The sequence below is a fragment of the Theropithecus gelada genome, chromosome 8 (assembly GCF_003255815.1).
Source record: "Theropithecus gelada isolate Dixy chromosome 8, Tgel_1.0, whole genome shotgun sequence".
Taxonomy (NCBI): Eukaryota; Metazoa; Chordata; class Mammalia; order Primates; family Cercopithecidae; genus Theropithecus; species Theropithecus gelada.
In genome coordinates this window covers 35,171,522-35,188,863 of record NC_037676.1, presented here as the reverse complement: position 1 = coordinate 35,188,863, position 17,342 = coordinate 35,171,522, and the positions used below count along the sequence as shown (strand labels likewise).

At 39.8% G+C, this 17,342-nt stretch overlaps 1 pseudogene; it reads left to right on the top strand.

Annotated features, from left to right (window-relative positions):
- Positions 1-15,692: 15,692 nt before the first annotated feature.
- LOC112629703 lies at positions 15,693-17,342 on the top strand (annotated as a pseudogene).

Here is a 17,342-nt window from a genome sequence, read left to right as displayed (position 1 = left end):
TATTTTTAAAAGGCTTCCTGTTTTTAAAGCAGTTCTACATTAACAGGAAAACTAAGAGAAAAGTATGGATGTATCCCAAATATATTCTGCCTACACACATGTATAGCATCTCCCACTATCAACATCCCTGATCAGAGTGGTACATTTACTACCACTGATGAACCTGCATTGACATTAGCACATCATTATCACCCAAAATTCATAGTTTAAATTAGAGTTTGCTCTTGGTGTTACACATTCTGTAGGTTTGGACAAAAGTATAATATGTATATATTATGTATATATAATATGTATCCACCATTATCATGTCACACCAAGTATTTTCACTGCCCTAAACATCCTATGTGTTCTATTCATCCCTCTGTCCCCCCAACCACTAGCAATTACTGATATTTTACTGTCTGCATAGTTTTGCCTTTTTTAGAAGGTCAATGCAATGAGCCTTTTCAGATTGGCTTCCTTCACTTACTAATGTAAACTTAAATTTCCTCCACATCCTTTCATTGCGTTATAACTTATTCCTTCTTAGCACTGCATAATATTCCACTGCCTGAATGTACCACAGTTTATTGATCCATTGACCTACCGAAGGACATTTTAGTTGCATCCAAGTTTTGGCAATTATAATCAAAGTAGTTGTAAAGATCAATGTGCAGGTTTTTGTATGGATATGTTTCAACTCTATTGCCTAAATACTGAGAAGCTTTGATGCTACGTTGTATGGTAAGAGTAGTTCAGTGTGGTAAGAAAGAACCAAACTGTCTTCCAATGCAGCTGTAACACTTTGCATTTCTGGCAAAAAAATTTCTAATGTATATACGCAGAGGGAAATTCATTGCTGCATTTCTGACAGCAATGAATGAAAGTTCCTGTTGCTCCACATCCTAACTAACATTTGGTGCTGTCAGTGTTCTGGATTTTGGCCATTCTAACAGATGTGTGGTGGTATCTTATAGTTTGATTTGCATTTGCCTAATGACACATGATGTGGATCATTTTTCACATGTTAATTTGATATATATTCTGTTTGATGAAATGACTGTTAAGGTCTTTGACTCATTTTCATAATCAGATTGTTTGTTCTCTTAGTGTTAATTTTTAATAGGCGTTTGCATATTTTGGAAACAAATCCTTTATTAGCTGTGTTTTTTGAAAATATTTTCTTCCAGACTGTGGCTTTGCTTTTCATTCTCTTGATAGTGTCCTTCACAGCACAGAAATTTTTAATTTTAATGAAGTCATGCTTATCAATTCTTTTATAGATCATGCCATTGGTGTTGTATCTAAAAAGTCATCATTGGCTGCGCATAGTGACTCATACCCAGCATTTTGGGAGGTTGAGGTAGGAGGATTGCTTGACCCCAAGAGTTCAAGACCAGCCTGGGCAACATAACAAGACTACATCTCTACAAAACATTAAAAAAATAAGCTGGGCATGGTGGCATGCATCTGTTGTCCCAGCTACTCAGGAGGAGGAGGCAGGAGAATCACTTGAGCTCAAGAGTTCGAGCCTCCAGTCAGCTATGATCATGCCACTGCACTCCACCCTGGGTGACACAGAGAGACAGACCCTGTTTCTAAAAATAAAAATTAAAAAGCCATTATCATACCCAAGGCTATTTAGATTTTCTCCTGTTATATTCTACAGTTTATAAAATTCATATTACATTAGGCTTGTGATCAGTTTTGACTTTATTTTTGTAAAGAGTATAAATCTGTGTTTAGATTCTTTTTTTAAATGTGGATGTCCAGTTGTTCCAGAATAATTTGTTAAAAAGAGTATCTTTTCTCCATTGTATTGTCTCTGCTTCGTTGTTGAAGATCACTTGACTATATGTATGTGGGTCTATTTCTGGGTTCTTTATTACTTTTCATTAATCTATTCATTTATTTTTTTGCCAATACTACATTGTCTTGATTACTGTACTTTTGTTATTTTTTTTTTAATTTAAATACTTTAGCCCTCCAATTTTGTTCTTCTTCAATATTGTGTTGACTGTTCTGGATGTTTTGCCTCCGCATGTATACTTTAGAATTTGTTTGTTGATATCCACAAAATAACTTGCTGAGATTTTCATTGGGATTGCATTGAGTTTCCTAGATCAAGGTGAGAAGAATTGACATCTTGACAATTTGAGTCTTCCTATCAATAACCATGCAATCTCTTCATTAATTCCTCTTTGATTTGTTTTATCAGAGTTTTATCGTTTTTCTCATCTCCATCTTTTACACATTTTGTTAAATTTGTGCCACATATTTCATTTTGGGTGGTGCTAATGTAAATGATATTTTGTTTTAAAAGTCAAATTTCATTTTTTTATTGCTGATATGTAGGAAAGTAATTGACTTTTATATATTAACCTTGCATCCTGCATTTTTGCTATCATCTCTTACAGGTTCCAAGAGTTTGCTTGTTAATTGACTTGGATTTACTACATAGGCAGTCTTTGTGAATGTTTCATGTGAACTTGAGAAGAATGTGCTCTACTGTTGTTGGATAAAGTAGTCTAAAGATGTCAATTATATTCAGTTAATTGGTGCTGCTGTTGAGCTCACCTATGTCCTTGCTGATTATCTACATGCTGTATCTGTCTATTTTTGATAGAGACTTGTTGAAGTCTGCAAACTATAATAGTTTCTCCTTGCAGTTATATCAGTTATATCTATTTCTCTTTGCAGTTATATCAGTTTTATCTCCAGTATTTTGATGCTCTGCTGTTAAGGATATACATGTTAAGAATTGTTATGTTTTCTTGGACAATTGATCCCTTTATCAGTATTTAATGCCCCTGTTTATTCCTGATAAATTTCTTCCTTTGAAGTCTCTTTTATCTAAAATTAATATAGATACTCTCACATTTCTTTTATCAGTGTTAGCATGGTATAACTTTCTCCATTCCTTTACTTGTAAGCTATACATATCTTTATATTTAAAGTGGGTTTCTTATAGATAACGTATGTCAGGCCTTGTGTTTTGATCCATGCCACCAATCTCTATCTTTTAATTGATGCATTTAATTATTGATGCTCAAAGTAATTATTGATATGTTAGATTAATATCTACCACATTTGCTATTGTTTTCCATTTGTTACCCTTCTTCTTTGTTTCTGTTTTTGACTTCCACTCTTTTTCTGCCTACTGTTGTTTTAATTGAGCATTTTGTAAGACTGCATTGTTTCCTCCTTTCTTAGCATATCAGTTATACTTTTTTTTAAAACTAGAGTTTGCAGTAAATATTTATGACTAATTCAGGATTACTTACTTTTTTTAAAAGACAGCAATGATGCAACATGCACTCAGGATGGGCCACTCCACCTGCCATTCAAGGTAACTTTCAAATAACATGATACTGCTCACAGGTACTGTAAGTACCTTATAATAACAAAATAATTCGAATTCTTCTCTCCCATCTTTTGTATCATTGCTGCCATTCATTTCACTTATACATGAGCATATATATACATAAAATGTATATATAAGCATAACTAATTAAATATATTGCTGCCATTATTGTTGCAAACAAACTTGTATCTGTTAGATCAAATAAGAGTTAAAAAATAGGCTAAGCATGGTGACTCACTACTATAAATCCAGCAATTTGAGTTATTAAATAAAAATTTAATAACTAATTAATATATTGCTGCCATTATTGTTGCAAACAAACTTGTATCTGTTAGATCAAACAAGAGTTAAAAAATAGGCTAGGCATGGTGACTCACTACTGTAAATCCAGCAATTTGGGAGGCCGAAGCAGGGAGATTGCTTGAGCCCAAGAGTTTGAGGCCAGCCTAGGCAATATGGTGAAACTTCATCTCTACAAAAAGATTAGCTGGGCATGATGGTGCATGCACGTAGTCCCAGCTACTACGGAGGCTGAGGTGGGAGGATCACTTGAATCTAGGAGATGTAGGCTGCAGTGGGCTGTGATGGCATTATTCCACTCCATCCTGGGCAACAGAGAGAGACAGGTCTTGGCGGTAGCGGGGGAAGAATAAGAAAGTAAGCTTTTATTTTACCTTCACTTACTTCTTTTCTATGCCCTTTCTTTCTGTATGTAGTTGCAAGTTTCTGACCTGTATTGCTTTTTTCTCTTTAAAGAATGTTTTTAAGCATTTCTAACAAGACAGGTCTACTGGCAACAAATTCCCTCCAGTTTCTGTTTGTCTGAGAAAACCTTTATTTTTTCTTCAGTTATCAAAAATAACTTTGTAGAATACAGACTTCTAGATTGGTGAGATTGGTGTGCTTTTTAAAAATCTCTCAACACTTTAAATATTTCACTCCACTCTCTTCTTCTTTTCATGGTTTCCAAGAAGTCATATTTAATTCTCGTCTTTCCTCCTCTATAGGTAAGCTGTGTTTTCCCCTCTGGTTTCTTTCAGAATTTTTTTCCTTTGATTTTCTGTAGTTTGAAAATGATATGCACCTAGTTGTAATGCTTTTAGCACTTATTCTGCTTGTGTTCTCTGCGCTTTCTGGATCTGTGATTTGGAGTCTGACAATAATTTGAGAGAACTCTCAGTCTTTATATTTTAAATATTGCTTCTCTTCCTTCGTTTCTTCTTCTAATATTCCCACTACACATCTCTCTAACTTTGGTAGTTTTCTCACAGTTCTTGAATATTCTGTTCTTTTCTGAACTATTTCTTCACTTTGTTTTCCAATGTTGGAGGTTTCTATTGATATATCCTCAAGTTCAGAGGCTTTTTCTTCAGCCAAGTCCACTCTCCTAATAAGCCCTATGAAGGCGTTCTTCATTTCTTTTATGGTGTTTTTGGTCTCTAGCACTTCCCTTTGGTTCTTTCTTAGGATTTCCATGTCTCTGCATACATTGCCCATTTGTTCTTGCATGCTGTCTACTTTCCACTTTAGAGGCTCTAGCATACTAATCATAAGTTGTTTTATATTTCTTGTATGATATTTCCAACACCCCTGACATGCCTCATCCTGATGTATGCTCTGTCTCTTCAAACTGTATGTTTTCCTTTTAGTATGTGTTGTAAATTTTTCTTGTTAACTGAACAGGACGTACTAATTAGGAGATATTGCTGTAAATAGTCTGTTAGTAATGAGGTGGTCAGAGCATTCTATAGTGCTATGATTAAGTCTCAGTCTTTTAATGAGCCTATGCCTCTGAACTGTGAGTTTCATAACTGTATCTCAGTGCTTTTTCTCCCCTGTCTCTTAGGTAGAACAGCATGGCTACAGTGGGCCGGGATTTGGTCATTTTTTTTTCGCACATGGAAGGCTAGAGTGGACTGGAGTTGGGTATTTCACTACCGCAGGTTAGATCAGCTCTAATAAAATCCCCATAAGTTAGGCTCTGGTTAACTAGTTTCTGCTGAGAATAGACCTTGTTAAGAAGAACAAAGTGTTCTGGAATATTTCTAAGTGATCTCCTTTTCTCTTGCCCTGCTAGAAGCTAGGGGAGATTTTTCTTCCATATTTACCGTGAGAACCTGGTCAAAGTCCTGGAGGTAAGACACACAGGTTTGACCTGGGTCCGTCCTTATTAATCTAAGGAGAGTGGATTGATTTTTCAATTTGTTTAACTTTTTACCTGTTTGGACAGATTGGTGGCTGTCAACCTCCCTACATGTGGGAATGGAAACAGAGGTTATGGTTTATTTTTTATTCATTTACTCTTCATTCAGTCATCATTTATCAATTAATCGAATAAGAAATATTTACCATGCATTTGCTAGATCTTATCCTAGGGACTGTGGATATTGTAATAAACACAATAGTCGGAACCATCTGTTAATGAAACTTTCAGTCTGACAGAACAGCATATTTCAAACAATTATAAAAATGTAAAATTTTATAAGTTATAATAAGAATGATCATTGTATACTGTGATAAAGGATAAAAAGCCACAAAGAAGAAAAATAAAATTACCTGTAAATCTTTCCTCCATTTATGTTTCCATTCAAGGTTTCCTAAAATAGTAGACACTTGTTATTCCTTCAGTATTTCCTAAATAATTTCTTGGTTATTATTTGGTAAATGTCTATTAGGTTCTCGGTCTATGAAGATTCAAAGGTAAATATTTTTCTTGTTTTCTAATTTTATTTCTGGTATTTCCAGATCTTGAAATTGACTTCAATGACTCTAACCTAGTTCATGAGCCATTCTAAAAGGGCTTACCATGGTAAAGGGAAGAAGAGTCATTTTGAGAAGATCTAATTATTGGAATAGGCAGCAAAAATTCTAACTCACTACTCATGAAAGCCTCTGAACTAAATTGTGAAGTTTACAAAAGTTGTGCTTTGAGCATTTTAACGTTGGTGTGCTTCTCCCAATGTAGCACCAAGCTCTCGCCAGAATCTGGCCTTTTATGCCATCTGCTCAAAGTGAGAATACCACACTGCTAACTGTGGTATAGATCTTTCCTTACCTCCTCAGCTCTGCCAAAATGTGTATGTCCCCTGATCCAGTTCTTTGTACACTTTAAGTGGAATGTGTAGGCATTTATCAAAAATAAAAGGCAAATACAGCGAATGTTTATTTTTGTGTTTATTTGATGCCTTCATCAGATGTCACAATGATCTAACTCAATAATTTGTTCATATCTATCTTCAGAAGCTCCCTACGCATACACACACACACACACACAGACAAACACACACATTCTAATGTGGAAAAATTTTATATGAAAATTTCTTATCAAAGACATTTATAGAGGATGGATTTTTGTCACATGCCTTGAGACAAGTGGTTAATTATTTTTTTAAGCATGGCACATTTTTAAATCTGCGTTTAAATGTCACTCTATTGTCAAGAGCAGCATTTCATGTAGATTGAGAACAGTTGTGCTGGCTCAAACCAGAGTTTTCAAGAGGGAAAATTTTATTCTTTCTAAGTTGACTAATATCATCTAGAGGATAAATGGTATGTATGATTCTTCTTTTACCTCTATTCTTTCTATTACTCCTTCTACACAGCCTTTAAGTAAATATTTGCTGATTTGATGGGATTTGGTTGATCAATCTATCTATGATTTGGGCTAATGTTACTGGGCAACTCACCATGTATTTTGTAGCATTTTTTAAAAGTCAGACCTCTTGGAATGCCTGTAACAACTCTTCCTAAATCTTCCTTTCACTCACAATGATTGCTATCCAGAGTATTTATGAGTATAAGAAGTCCAGGTGAGGACTTCTTACTTGTCAGTCCATCTCCAGGGCTGGCTACAGCCAGGTGTCACTAACACTTTGGCATGGATGTTCCCCACCAGGCTTCTACTACATGGCTCACTTTGGTTGTGTCTCCACGATAACACTTCAGTCTAGGGGAAATTACATACTTTATCTAGTTGCTATGTTTCCATAATGTCCAGTAACTTATGTGAATGATCCCCCTACCTGTTTGGGTACAATGCCCCCCAGCCATTTTTTTTTTTTGAGATGGAGTTTCACTTTTGTTGCCCAGGTTGGAGTGGAATGGTACAATCTTGGCTCACTGCAATCTCCGCCTCCCGGTGATTCTCCTGCCTCAGCCTCCCGAGTAGCCGGGGTTATAGGTGCCCACCACTATGCCCAGCAAATTTCTTTGTATTTTTAGTAGAGACAGGGTTTCACTATGTTGACCAGGCTGGTCTCGAACTCCTGACCTCAGGCGATCCACCCGCCTCGGCCTCCCAAAGTGCTGGGCTTACAGGCGTGAGCCACCGCACCCGGACAATGACCCCTTTTAAGCTTAGATATAAGTTTCTGAGGTTATTTCTGAGGTCAATGAGTTTGCACTATATTATTTCAATGAACTAGTTTGGACTAGTTTTGTTCACCAGTAAATTAACTGCATTGGCCATGAACATACCATTTTCATGAGAATGAAATGGCTGCAGTGCAACAAACAGGGTCTTCTTTTTAACTTTCATTTTTCCCTTATTTTCTCAAGTCCTTAAAAAGAAATTGAGTTAACAGTCATGTAACTGCTTGTTAATGTGTCAAGTTCTCATTTATATAACTAAATTTTAATAAACACGCATGAGCAATGAATATAGAGGAAGCACCTAATTTCCTTCCCATTTTACCCTCCATAGGTAGTTACAGTAAAATATCCTGTGTTGTGAACATTGCATTTTAATGCATTTTAATATGCAGAATCCTTTTGGAGAGTTTTAAAAATCATTCTTTTAATTACCAAGATCAGCTTGAAGCAAAGGATTTGGAAAGCATTGCCAAAGAGAAAAAATAATAGTATTCTAGAAAAAGTCAAAGTAAAGCGTTTTGACTTTATTTTTCTTCTGTTAAACTCATGGCAGTACTATGTTAGCAATTACCATCTTTCAAGTCAAAACTTTAAGAATCACTAGATATCAGCTAATCAGCAGCATTGTGCAATTTGCTAAGAAAGATTTAAAGTCTAAATGAAGAGAAAAAATATTCTAGCAGCTCTGATAAGCTCCCAAAGATCAGTCCTTATCTGAAAATTTGATAGAATCAGAGTAGAATGGAATGTCATAATTAACTAGAGCTATTTTTTAATCTAAACCATTTTTTTCTGCTATTGAACTTGAATAAAATTAATTCAGTTTGAAGAGGTCACTTTCTGATTTCTTCAATAAGATATTTTATAGGTCTACATGAGACTATCTGCCTTGAAATCAAAACTAGAAGAGTTTGAACTTCCAAATACTGAATTCAGAGTCAGAAAAAAATATATATTTTTTCAAGTGTGTCATCTAGTTAATAGGCAATGGTTTCCTTGATTTATTAAACGGTAACGTGCTTTTAACGGACATACATTCATTCCTTTATTCAAGAATATGTTTACATTGGGAGTAGTTAATTTACAAGAAATTCTTGTCAATCACTCCTAATGGAGAGCATTCCAAAGATGTGCTATTCACTTTGACCTTGAAGCAAGAAAACAAGTAATAATTTAGAGATTATATATTTTTACTATTAAGTTTAAGGAAAAATACTTTGAGTCATACTCTCATTATATTTATGCAATTTTCTGACTTCCTGATAGTTTCCTAGAAAGGTGAATGCTTAAGGTAATAGACGATCAGTTCTCTCTTGTTTTGTCTCATTGTGACTAATGTCTACCTTCTCACACCCGTTGCCCTAAATTGTAAATTTGGAAGTTATTTTGAGCATTGCTATAGCCAAAGTATTCAGCATGTGCTGGAATGAAAGTGATTTCAGTAGTTTGATAATTGTTTCCACTTTTTTCTATTAAGTTGACAATTATCATTAAGAGACTTAGTCATACTCTGCTATTTACTAATACTGTGGCCTTAGAAAAGTCACTTGACCTTCCTGGACATCATCATCCTCATATGAACTCCCCGGAGGAGGTTTGGAGCTATAGATGGTGAAGTAGTAGGGAAAACTGTAAGAAAATTTGAGATGGAGGTGAGCAGAAATCAAGCAGCTTTTGGAAGGGACAGAAAGAGTAAGGACTTTGACTATCTATCCTATTGGATGTGGTATCAAACCCCACGAGCTCTAATTTGTGAGGTCCAAGTGCACAGTAACTCTGTGAGCAAAATCCTAAGGAAACACAAAAGCAGGGTCCAAGCAGTTGTGAAAAATCCCGGAAAAGCCAGAGACTCAGAGGCAATTCAAAGGAAGAACTTTACTACTTTTGATGTTACTCCCCGGCCTTTGTCTACAGACTGGACAGCGGCAGGTATTTGGAAAGAGAATGGGATACCACTGTAGAAACATTACCTGTGGGCCAACCTGAGATATATAACACAGTTCCATGACTCATAACATATAAAACATCATAGAGAGGGGGCAGTGGGAGAAAAAAATATTGAGTGTACCATGCAACCCAGAGAAGCATGCAGGCTTCAAGTCCTTGGCAGTCATGGTTACTGACAGAGTGGGCGACAGGGCTGAACAAAAGGTATGATTTGAGTGTCAATTCCTGCTCATCCTAGTTGCAATGAGCATCCAGCCACCTGCCCAACACTCCTCTGTAACCAGTGGAGGCCAGCTTCACAGGATACCCAGGACTATATTGGTGAAAGAAGCAGTTTCTTTACTTGTTTAGTTTTGATACACTGTTCTGGGGAACCGAAACTGCAGAATGTCAGAAATCTTCTTCTCGGTGTCCACACAGTTGGTTCAGCAGAAGTCATGGAATCTCAGCTGGACAAGTTAGTGTGAACCTTGGAATTTTGCTGAGAATGCTGAGATAAAAAGGCTCTCTTTTCCTCCAGAATGTAAATGAGGTATCCAACCTAGAGCTGCTGGTAGCCATCATAGAAGCACCAAAGAGCAGCAGAGTGGCAATGAAAGTGACTCCAGAGGAGAACATTTGAAAACTGGCAGAAGGAAAAGCATGCCATGTTTAGATCATCCCCTAGAATGGCCAATTACATGAGCCAGCATATTTCTTACTTCCAAACCTGCCTTTTTCTTAAGGCTATTTATATTGGGCCTTGCATTGTTGGCAATCAAAAGCAATTATCGTACTCTCTAACCTAAGCTCCAGGCTCCCTGATCTGCCACTAACATGCTGTGGAATCCAAAGCTTATCTCTGAGACACAGTTTTCTTACATACAACATATGGAGATTGGACTAGGATATATTTACAATCATTTTCATATCTAAAAGTCAATGATATCTGTGAACATGGTGTCTAACTCATATCAAAGTCTAGTTAACTAATTCTAGATTCTACCCTGAGTGTAAAATTTGATGGAAGAAAAAAGTTACACCTAAAAGCCAAGAAAGAATGAACTAGAGCAAAAAGTATCCAGGATAAACTGCAATGGCTTTCTACCCTGAGTGTAAAATTTGATGGAAGAAAAAAGTTATACCTAAAAGCCAAGAAAGAATGAACTAGAACAAAAGGTATCCAGGATAAACTGCAATGGCTTTAGAGTTTCAGCAATTCATGACCCTGGGCTTTGTCTTACTACTCTACTTAGGAAATACTTCAATAGTTAATGGAAGGTATGTCCACAGTGATATGGAATTGTTGATGATGTAAAGGTGTGAGCACCGCAATCACTGGGACTATTGGACTGAGATCTAAAAGAGTCAGTCTCTGGTAGAAGAGTTAAAACAAGTTTGGAAATTAAGGAGCATTGAAACAAAGTCAGTCCTCTTTAAAACTGAGATGGTTTCCTCTATGTATCCATGGCGTCTTATGGAGCTGGCACATTCGAGTCAATGCCTGTGAAAATCAGTTCCATGGGAATTATTTTCCATGAATGTCACATTGCTTGTTTATCTCCTTTGCCTAAGCAACCCACTCAGCAACATTCCTGAAAATATCTAAACTCCATCGCAGATAATCCAAATGTATTGTTATTTCAGTGTACACTTGTAACATGATGAAATAACATGTAATTAAAATCACATTGCATTTCATAGAATGCCAAAATGTGTCACTGATTGAAATCAAATATTTGAATGGTACCTCCTGTGTATTAAGGAAGGTGGAAACCTGTTCTGGGGTCATTATCCCACATGATCTGAGTGGCAGCCAGTATCTACATCCCTTCCCAAAACCCCAAGTGACACTATCTGTGCTGCCATATTCTCTGTTCCCTGAGTTATCCTTGTCTTCCATGCCTTCCTCATAGCCCTTTATTAAAGAAACACAAAAAGTTATAGTTGCTTCTCTTTTTGAAAAGTCACCTCTCCTTTCTTCTGCCCATAATTATCATAGTTCACTCCTCCTGCAGTTCTTTCTAGGCTTAACAAATAATTTTCATTAGTCATCATTTCCTCAGTTAGTCCTCTAATCTCCGCTAGACCTAGAACATGCCCCACATTTAACTACACACTACTGTGTGGTTAAAATAAGACATTGTAATTCTTTGATGTAAATTCAGAAGATACTTGTGTGTTATAAAACCAGTGGAATTTTACCCTAAAAACTGAAAACCTTAATGTGTCTACTGAGGGTTCAGTTGGTTTAATGTATTACTATCCTACAGTTATAACCAAAGTCATAGTTGTAGTTGCTTTGTGCTTTATTTTCATAAGCCGCAAATATCTGATTTAAGCTCATTGCAGCCTTCATCCATTAATCTATTTTTGGAATAAAAATAACTTGATAACATGGCAAGTATTTAGAAACACAGCTTCATGAACTATAGTGTAAACTTGATAGATGACCAATGCCATTATAATGATGACTAAAATTCAAACATCAAATAATATTCATCAGTCAGTTCATGCAGGCACACACTTATTGGGCATCTGCTGTTTGCAAAGCACAGGACTGAGTATTGTGAGAGGTACAATGACAAATAAGCTCTGGTCCTTGTCTTTCAGAAGTTTACAGAACAGAGCTGACATCTTCCATCAGCTTACAAATGAAAACACTAACAAGATTCTGGCTTAATAGAACAAAGACCATGACAAAGATATAAGCAATGTGCTCTGGATACACAGAGGCAGGATGGGTAATTATTTCAGGGGAAATTTTTACAGGCTTCCCAGGGGCATGAGAAAATAATTAGTAATGAAGAAAGGACATAGCAGTCCTAGCAAACCAAATGAACAAAAGCTGTCCACTAGAAATCCATGCTTTCCATTATTGTTTTTGCCTATATTTATGATGAAACAATGGTAATCAATCAGAAAAATAAACTATAGGTACACACAATTTTAATCCATCTTTAGGTTCTACTTCATTACTGAAGTGGCACAGATCATGTCAGTAGAATGAAGCTGCATATAAAAATGAATGGCATCTCATCAGTTTGTAAGTTTCAACTTGTCAAGCAAATTGTTTTCAACACATGTGAATGGGGATTTTTGGGAGCTATGAACTGGATCGCTCCTTCCCGCGTAGCCCAAGTCAAGTCAATGAAGTACCTTAGTAGAGCTTAATGTGGTACACAGGCCTCCCTATCTCAACCATTTCCTCTCCAGCCAATTCCCTATAAAAATATTCTTATCCAAATTTACATGCTCTTGACCTCCATAGTGAAGTTTTACCTGACTCTGCTTTTGACGGTGTTGTTGTGTCTTAGAGGAATACCTGCTACTTTCCCTCTGCCTTCCACATGGCTATTTGTCATTGTCCCTTTAGGAAGCTTTCAGTGGCACTCCCTTGTGTGATTAGCATGCCAACAGTATTTGCCCAGATTATTCAGGTACTAGAAAGTATGATAGCTTTTATAATACTTAGTTGGCTGTTTGTTCATTTGTCTGGAAATAACGTCTTGCTTTGTCACCCAGGTTGGAGTGTAGTGGTATGATCATAGCTCACTGGAGCCTGGACCGCTCCCCAGGCTCAAGTGATCTCCCACCTCTGCCTCCCAAGTAGCTGGGACTACAGGTGTGCACCACCATGCCTAGCTAACACACACACACACACACACGCACACACACACACATTGTTTTGTGGAGATGGAGTCTCACTATGTTGCCCTGGCTACTCTTGAGCTCCTGTCCACTGCACCCAGACAGTTTATTGGTGTTTATTGCCTGCTAGGTCATGTGGTGCTTGAAGATCAGATATGTATATTATTGTGTATTAGTTTTATTTATTTGTATTTGTCTATTGGTGCTAACTGTGAAATAGCGTATTTGGCATATTTGGCCCCCATTCTCTCTTTTCTCACTCAAAACACCACATTATTTCTTGCTGAGCCTTTCTCAAAATCATTCTCATCTCATTTCTCCAAGCAGATGTTGTCAATCACTCAGAGTTACACACAAATCCACATGCTACCATTGCTTTTAGCAGGCTCTAAATCCTCATATGAATAATTAGTACAGCAAAGAGCACCCCCTGTTTTCCTAATACCACTTAGATCAGGTGTATAAGTGCCTACCATGTTTAAGCCGTCGTGTTAGGTCATTTCTATGGCTTACCTGATGTAATTGTCACAATAATATGTTTGTGCTAAGTGTTCATTTCTTGTGCTCCCCTAGATGGGAAAAATGGATACGAAGAGTTAGACACTTCTCTAAGGCCATGCTAGGAAGTCTGGATTAGAAATCACAGCTATTTGACTTCCAAATCTATTGTCTTTTGTTACCTGCGAGAAGTTTGAGTTGTTTTGCTGCTTGCTGTAAAGCCCTAGCCTTTAGCCACTCATACTCAATGAACCCCAAGTCAGGCATCCACTGTTGCTGCCTCTGATCTTGTTACTGACTGATCCTGTGTCCCTGTGCAGCAGCAAAGAGACACACAGATCTGCTCAGTGTCAGCAAGGTGAGGAAGACAGCAGAGCTGGCCACACAAAGAAGGTGGGAGGAAGCCAGCTAAATACAAACTCTAGAGTTTTCATAATTTTAGGTGGAATTGGTGCTTTCCCTCACCTTTCCCCAATCATGTTTTCTGCACTGTTTCTTTTTTTTTTTTTTTAACTTCTTGCCTTTCAATAATATCTTTGAATGTAGATGGTTCCAATTCTCCAATAAAAAGATGTAAAGTGGCCGAATATTTTTTCATACATGTTTCACTAGTCCAGACACCCAAGAGTATGTCCTTCTCTTGGGGATAAGAAAATCTAGACTTATATTTAGGGTATCGTAATGTGTGGTGAAGAGTGGACCGAGCTGGCATGCTCACAATGACCAAATTATGTTGGTCATATTTTAGTCCAAAACATTAACCCACTATTAACTTGTAAATAAATAATATACTTGCTTTCTAGACACATTCTAGGAAGACCAGAGAAACTGAATTTTATCTATATGGAATAATCCACTGGTGAATTTCTTTTAGGATAGACCAAAGCTGATCTAGAACATAATCTTTACATACTTGGATCCTTCCCACCAGACAAAGAAGACTATCTGGGCTGAAAGGCTCCATTGGAAGAGCAATGTGGGATGGTGCTGTGCTGACAACTGGTAGTCCCTGCCCTACATCTTTGTAGAGGACTGGAGCCCAGAGTGGACCACGGTCAACTTACATGTTGAAGACCTCCTTCTAGGTGTGCATGTGCTTATTACAGATATGCCACAGTGCTAAGTACCCCAGGACTGCAGGAAAAAATAAGAATACATCCTGTATCCATGATCAGGAGGCACACCGGACAGAGTGCCAGCTGTGGAATCACAGAGTGGCTGGGCCATGACCACCTGAATGACCTGAGGAACGGTTTCAGGCAAATTTGTAAAAAGAAGTGGAGACCCTGCCTGCCAGGAAGGGATGTGGTAAAGGACAGCATCCAGTCAGGTCAGGGCACCACGTCCTCTACTTGGAAAACTGCACAGTGAGGGTGGCAGCTCTTGAGGCCAGAGCGGCCATGGAGAAGGCAGACCTGGCTCCAGGAGGCACAGAGGCACTGGAGAGGCGCCGGGGGAGCCTGGTGGGATCTGGCTGGTCCTGTGCTGTGCTTCCAGCAGGTTCTGACCCTGTAACCCAGGGGAAAGGGCTGGCCAAGACAGGTCCACTGCGTGCTAGCCAGCGCCTAGGCCAGGCGCCAGGCAGGAAAGGCTCTGGTGGATCAGCCCTGCAACTCCCATAGCCCCACAGCGGGGGCCCATCCAGGGCCACACACCTAACCCCAGGAGCAAGACGTCCCTGAGGCTAGAGTCCAGCTGGCCCAGTGGAGGGGCCTAGCCCTTTGTCCTTTGACTCCTCTCGTAGGCGCCCTCACCTGCGCACTCCTCCACACCCTGGCTCTACCACCAGCCCAATTGTGATGTCCCAGGTGCCCAGTGTGCGCAGGCCACAGAGAAGTGGGTGACTAAGGAGTATCCTCTCCGCTTCTGACCCTCACTTTCGTCCGCGCACAATTCGCTCAAAATGAGCAATTCACTAAGCATATTTTGTCCCTGGTTCCACTGCAGGTCCCGGCCACGTCATAGGCAACTTGCTCTTCTAACCTTTTTTTTTTTTTTTTTTTTTGACACGGAATCTCGCTCTGTCGCCCAGGCTGGAGGGCACTGGCATGCTTTCTGCTCACTGCAAGCTCTGCCTCCTGGGTTAATGGCATTCTCCTTCCTCAGCCTCCTGAGTAGCTGGGACTACAGGCGCCTGCCACCACGCCCGGCTAATTTTTTTTGTATTTTTAGTAGAGACGGAGTTTCACCATGTTAGCCATGATGGTCTTGATCTCCTGACCTCGTGATCCACCCGCCTCCACCTCCCAAGGTTCCACCGCAGGTCTCGGCCACGCCATAGGCAACGTGCTTGTCTAAGCATATTTTGTTCCTGGTTCCTCCACAGGTCCCGACAACGCCATTGGCAATCTGCTTGTCTTGTCAGTGAGGCCTTCCCAGCTGGCGGGGATCCCCACTCCGCTCCTGCGCCTGTGCCTGTCCCGGGAACCCTGTACTCTTCCCAATTCCTCTTCTACCCTCTGAGAGGTCCTGAGCCTTCTTTTCCAGCCAGGTGCGACGGCGCCCCTACAAGGCTGTGTCTTCTCCTTCGGAACACGGGCACTGGAGGTCCTGCCTTCTACGGTCTGGAAGCTCCCCTCAAGGAAGAAACCCATGCTGTCTGCTCGCAACTCCATGATGTTCGGACACCTCAGCCGCGTGAGGATCCCTAGTCTCAGACGCAAGCTTAACCTCCAACTTCCTTCGCTAGATGAGCAGGTGATCAGGTCTTGGAATCTGACCCCGATCCCAGCCACGCTTCCAAAGACAGAGGTGAGGGCAGAAGAAGAGCCCCAAGAACCACTGGAGGTGGATCAGGTAGAGACCCAGGGGCAGGAGGACAATAAAAGGCACCCCTGTAGCAATGGGGATGCAGCCTCCACCTTCAGGCCCCTAGAGACTCAAGGAAACCTCACCTCCTCCTGGTGCAGTCCCAGGCCCTTGGAGGGAAATGTCCATCTCAAGGGCTTGACAGAAAAGAACCAGACTGACAAGGTCCAGGGGCATGCAGTGAGTTTCTACTCCAAGGGCGTGGAGTCTCCAGCTCACACAGCCGTGCTGGAGGCGTCCTTGCCTTTGGGAAGCCTGACCCAGTTCCAACAGTGCTCCCTGCCCCAGTTCCGCGCTGCTTCCTGTGTCCAGAGAAGGCGGCCTTGAAGGTGCTGGGTAAAGACCACCTGCCCAGCTCTCCAGGCTTGCTGATGGTGGGAAGGAGTTACAGCGCAAGATTCCTGCAGCTCTTGCATCAAGTGGCTCTTCTCCACCCAGAGCTGTCAGCCACAGGTCCCGCAAAAGAAAACTGTCAGGGCCACCGCTGCCGCTGCCACCGACCCCTCCCCTACAATTGAGGTGGGATAGAGACGAGCTGTCCCCACCTGCTAAGCTTCCCTGCCTATCTCCTGAGGCACTGTTGGAGCTGCGTCAGGCTTCCCAAAGGGAAAGACGCCTCCAGCAGGGCAACATAGTTAAGAACATGGGGGTATTAAGTAGAACATCAAAATCCAGGAGATGAAAACAGCCACTTGGGAGGAGAAAGAAGACATGGCAGGGCGGGCACGGTGGCTCACACCTGTAA